The sequence below is a fragment of the Oncorhynchus tshawytscha genome, unplaced genomic scaffold (genome assembly GCF_018296145.1).
Source record: "Oncorhynchus tshawytscha isolate Ot180627B unplaced genomic scaffold, Otsh_v2.0 Un_contig_10461_pilon_pilon, whole genome shotgun sequence".
NCBI lineage: Eukaryota > Metazoa > Chordata > Actinopteri > Salmoniformes > Salmonidae > Oncorhynchus > Oncorhynchus tshawytscha.
In genome coordinates, this window is record NW_024605807.1 from 1 (window position 1) to 5,615 (window position 5,615).

General features: G+C 41.3%; 1 long non-coding RNA gene across 1 annotated transcript; it reads right to left on the reverse strand.

Moving 5' to 3' along the window:
- Positions 1-4,904: 4,904 nt before the first annotated feature.
- On the reverse strand, positions 4,905-5,290 carry LOC112239083. Its single transcript, XR_006080925.1, has 2 exons — positions 5,211-5,290; positions 4,905-5,080 (listed from the first exon to the last, which is right to left on the reverse strand). It is a non-coding gene; the product is annotated as an uncharacterized LOC112239083 (long non-coding RNA).
- Between the last annotated feature and the right edge of the window lie 325 nt (positions 5,291-5,615).

The window sequence follows — 5,615 nt, forward strand, 5'->3', positions numbered from 1 at the left end:
CGAATTTTCGCAGCTTTTTGTTAAAAATCGCGCAACATTTCAGCATCCTGCTACTCATGCCAGGAATATAGTATATGCATATGATAAGTGTGTGTGTATAGAAAACACTTTGAAGTCTCTAAAACTGGTTAAATCGTGTCTGTGGCTATAACAGAACGTGTTTAGGAGTAAAAATCCTTCGAAAAACTGTTCACCAAAAACACAAAAATAATATTCATCCGCCAGTCAATGTATTGTCTAAGGCTAAAGAAAATACATGAGGATCCCTGTAAACGCCTACTGCTTCCACACGATGTCGCCAGTACTGGCATTTTCAGTCGGCTTTATCCTTGGTTAGATGACGTATTGGCCCTTCCTGTTTTATGCTCACCACAGGATGTTGTGAAATTGAAAACATGGATGATTTCAAGACTTGCTGCTATCGAATACAGATCGCCCCGTGATCAATTTGATAGATTATTAACATTTATTAATACCTAAAGTTGGTTTAGAAAAGTAGTTTGAAGTTATTTGTAAAAGTTTATAGGCAACTTTTGTAATTTTAAAAAGTGACGTTGCGGCTTGTAAAGGGGCATTTTTCTGGATCAGACCGGTCTTCAGCAAATCACATTTTGGGTATATAATGACGGATTTAATCGGGAAAAAAGACCCAATTGTGATGTTTATGTGACATATAGGAGTGCCAAGAAAGAAGCTCGTCAAAGGTAATGAATGTGTTATATTTTATTTCTGCGTTTTGGGTAGCGCCGGCTACCGCAAAATCTGTTGTTTTGTTGCCGGTCTGGTATTCTGGGGGTACATGCTATCAGATAATATCTTCTCATGCTTTTGCCGAAAAGCATTTTACAAATCTGACTTGGTGGCTAGATTCACAACGAGTGTAGCTTTAATTCAGAACCTTGCATGTGTGTTTTAATGAAAGTTTGAGTTTTATCGAAAACTATAGGTGGCGCTCTAAAATTTCTGCTGATTTGATCCCGCCACAGGGACCAAGTCCCTAACAAGTTAATTAACCTGTCTAGGACACAGGTTCCACTAACGGAACCCCCCCAACATTCCTCTGAAAAGGCAGCGCGGGAAATTCAAAAGTATTTTTTAGAAATATTTCACTTTCACAGTGCAGCAAATGAAGTCCAATGCAGCAAATGAAAGATAAACATCTTGTTAATCTACCCATCGTGTCCGATTATTAAAATGTTTTACAGGGAAAACACAACATATATTTATTTATGTTAGATCACCACCAAATCCAAACAAGCACACAGACATTTTTCCCAGCCAAAGATAGTCACAAAATTAATCACTAACCTTTGATAATCTTCATCAGATGACACTCCTATGACATCATGTTACACAATACATTTATGCTTTGTTTGATAATATGCATATTTATATCCATAAATCTCGGTTTACATTGGCACCATGTTAAGAAATGCCCCCAAAATATCTGGAGTAATTACAGAGAGCCACGTCATATAACAGAAATACTCATCATAAACTTTGACGAAAGACACATGTTTTACATATAATTAAAGATACACTGGTTCTTAATGCAACCGCTGTGTCAGTTTTTTTTTTAAAGTTACGAAAAAAGCCTACCATGCAATAATCTGAGACGATGCTCAGAAGTAAATATATTTCTCCGCAAGGTTGGAGTCAACAGAAATACGAAATTACATCATAAATATTCCCTTACCTTTGATGATCTTTCATCAGAATGCAGTGCAAGGAATCCTAGTTCCGCAATAAATCATTGTTTTGTTCCATAATGTCCATTACTAGTGTCCAATGAGCTACTCTCGACAACACACTCAAGAGTGTGGGGTCAACAGCTTCATTATTGCAATAATTAATCAATATTAAATAAAAATGATTGTTTGAAGAAATTACAAAGCCTCTCTCAGTTTACATGAATTTCCATGACAACGCCCGCTGCGACAATTTCTTTTATTTAGACGTTCACAAATTTTGTATATTTTGACTATCACACATGTCATTGATAGTTTGTGTAAAGTAAAAATAATTTTGGGGTAGATGTTGCTAAAAAATATAAAACACAACATGTGAAGTGTTGGTCCCATTTTTCATGAGCTGAAATAAAAGACCCCAGAATTTTGTTGAACACAAATTTGTTTACATCCCTGTTAGTAAACATGTCTCTTTTGCCAAGAAAATTCATCCACCTAACAGGTGTGGCATATCAAGCTGATTAAACAGCATGATCATTACACAGGTGCACCTTGTGCTGGGGAGAAATCCACTAGAGCTGTTACCAGATAATTGAATGTTCAATTCTCTACCAGAAGCCGCCTCCAACATAGTTTTAGAGAATTTGGCAGTACATCCAACTGGCCTCACAACCACAGACCACATATAACGACGCCAGCCAAGGACCTCCACATCGTCTGAGACCAGCCACCCGAGTTGTACTTCTCTTTGTAATGAGGCGCTCTTGTGGGGAAAAACTAATTCTGATTGGCTGGGCCTGGCACCGCAATGGATAGGCTTATGCCCTCCAGGGTCCACCAATGGCTGCTCCCCTGCCCAGTCATGTAAAGTCCATAGATTTGGGCCTAATGTATTTATTTACAATGAATGACTTATATGAACTGTAAATCGTTGAAATTGTTGTTTATATTTTGGTTCAGTATACACACAGACACAGTGCATTCGTTAAGTATTCAGACCCCTTCACCTTTTCCAAATTTTGTTACATTTCAGCATTATTCTAAAATTGATTTAATTGTTTTTCCCCCTCGCCAATCTAAACTCAGCAAACAAAGAAACATCCTCTCACTGTCAACTGCGTTTATTTTCAGCAAACTTAAGATGTGTAAATATTTGTTGGAACATAAGATTCAACAACATTCAAAACTGAACAAGTTCCACAGACATGTGATGAACTGAAATGGAATAATGTGTCCCTGAACAAAGGGGGGAGGGGGTTAAGTACTGCACTGCATCTACTCATGAACTGCACCAGATTTGACAGTACTTGCAGTGAGATATTACCCCACCTGCAAGTTCCCGGACATTTCTGGGGAGAATGGCCCTAGCCCTCACCCTCCGATCCAAAAGGTCCCAGACGTGCTCAATGGGATTGTGATCCGGGCTCTTCGCTGGCTATGGCAGAACACTGACATTCCGGTCTTGCAGGAAATCATGCACAGAATGAGCAGTATGGCTGGTGGCATTGTCATGCTGGAGGGTCATGTCAAGACGAGTCTGCAGGAAGGCCACCACATGAGGGAGGAGGATGTCTTCCCTGTAACGCACAGCGTGGAGATTGCCTGCAATGACAACAAGCTCAGTCTGATGATGCTGTGACACACCGCCCCAGACCATGATGGCCCCTCCACCTCCAAATCGATCCTGCTCCAGAGTACAGGCCTCGGTGTAATGCTCATTCCTTCGCCGATAAACGCGAATCCGACCATCACCCCTGGAGACAAACCGCAACTTGTCAGTGAAGAGCACTTTTTGCCAGTCCTGTCTGCTCCAGTGACGGTGGGTTTGTGCCCAGAGGCGACGTTGTTGCCAGTGATGTCTAGTGAGGACCTGCCTTACAACAGGCCTACAAGCCCTCAGTCCAGCCTCTCTCAGCCTATTGCAGACAGTCTGAGCACTGATGGAGGGATTGTGCGTTCCTGGTGTAACTTGGGCAGTTGTTGTTGCCATCCTGTACCTGTCCCATAGGTGTGATGTTCGGATGTACCGATCCTGTGCAGGTGTTGTTACACGTGGTCTGCCACTGCGAGGACGATAAGCTGTCCTGTCTCCCTGTAGCGCTGTCTTAGGCGTCTCACAGTACGGACAGTGCAATTTATTGCCCTGGCCACATCTGCAATAGTCCTCATGCCTCCCTGCAGCATGCCTAAGACAATTCACGCAGATGAGCAGGGACCCTGGGCATCTTTCTTTTGGTGTTTCCAGATTCAGTAGAAAGGCCTCTTTGGAGTCCTAAGTTTTCATAACTGTGACCTTAATTGCCTACCGTCTGCAAGCTGTTGGTGTCTTAACAACAGGTGCATGTTCATTAATTGTTTATGGTTCATTGAACAAGCATGGGAAACAGTGTTTAAACCCTGAGATTTTGGGATATAAATATGAACTTTATCGAACAAAACATACATGTATTGTGTAGCATGAAGTCCTATGAGTGCCATTTGATGAAGATCATCAAAGGTTAGTGATTAATTTTCTCTTTCTGCTTCTTGTGACTCCTCTCTTTGGCTGGAAAATGGCTGTGTGTGTTTGAGGCTCTGACCTAACGTAATTATATGGTGTGCTTTCGCTGTAACGCTCTTTTGAAATCAGACACGATGGGTAGATTAACAAGAAGTTAAGCTTTAATTTGGTGTATTGCACTTGTGAATGTATGAAAGTTACATATTTCTAAAAAATATTTTGAATTTCGCGCTCTGCCTTTTCAGAGGAATGTTGTCGAGGGGTTCCGCTAGCCATAAGAAGTTAAGACTCCATGTTTCATTAGATGCTACAGTCCTCCTTTAAGACTCCATAATGTTTCATCATTAGATGCTACAGTCCTCCTTTAAGACTCCATCATGTTTTCCTGTTCAACAGTCTTGTAAAGATAGGGGGGTTGACTGGGACAGGCAATGTAACATCCATAATGTTTTAAGGAAAGGTTTCTGTAAAACAAGCACTTCACATTGGATCATCTTGAAACTTTCTCTCTAAATCTAACTTTCATCAAGGTTTTATATGGTCTGTTGGTTTCTCTCTTTTCATTGGCAGAATCCTTTTTCAGTGTTATGATATTCATAACCTCCATATCCCCCAGTCTATCTTCCTGTCAACTAACAGAACTCTGCTGGTTGTCCTGGTAACAGATACCAGTGGGCAGATCTATTTTATTTGTTCAAACTAAACTCCAGCACTTACTTTGATGTGTCAAATCTGATCCTTTCTTCTCTTCTCCTCCTCTCACAGTTCCACTCAGCCCCGTTGTTTTCCTGCAGTCCACCAGCAGCACAGACAACCTCTTCATACCCAGTAAGGCGCTACCGGGAGAGGCACGACACGGGTACTCCGGGAGGGAGGAAGGGCTAGCGTTGTCCTGGTAACCATAAAGAGGGGACACAGACACATATCATTATGGATGCTGATGTCACCGCTGTCATGAAGTGCTTTACTGAAGCCCAGACCCAGATAGAGCAAGCTGTATGCTAGACCAGACCAAGCTGTACCATCTGGTGATCTGATCTGGAGAGACTCTTCTCTGCCTCGTCAGCATCAGGATGTTGTTGAGGCTCCCCAGAGGATCCACGATAGTCATGTCTCTCTCCTGTGTGAACAAGAACATCAAACAGACAGTGAACTTATGGCCGTATATTAAAATCTTAGACGAGGTATTAATCTCTCTAAACAGGGCCTAAAATGCAAATGTTAAAGGGTAGTTCCACGAAATGGGTGCCTTTTGATGAGATGCAATTTAATGTAGACCACGTGGAGAATTTAATAAATCTAATTTAAAAGACCCCAAAATATATGTACCAAAGGCAGATTGACCCGTTAACAATTTATAAAGTACTAAACAACATATTCAAGTGTAGAACTTCAGTAGAATGCCCCTTAATGCCCATTTAAGACAG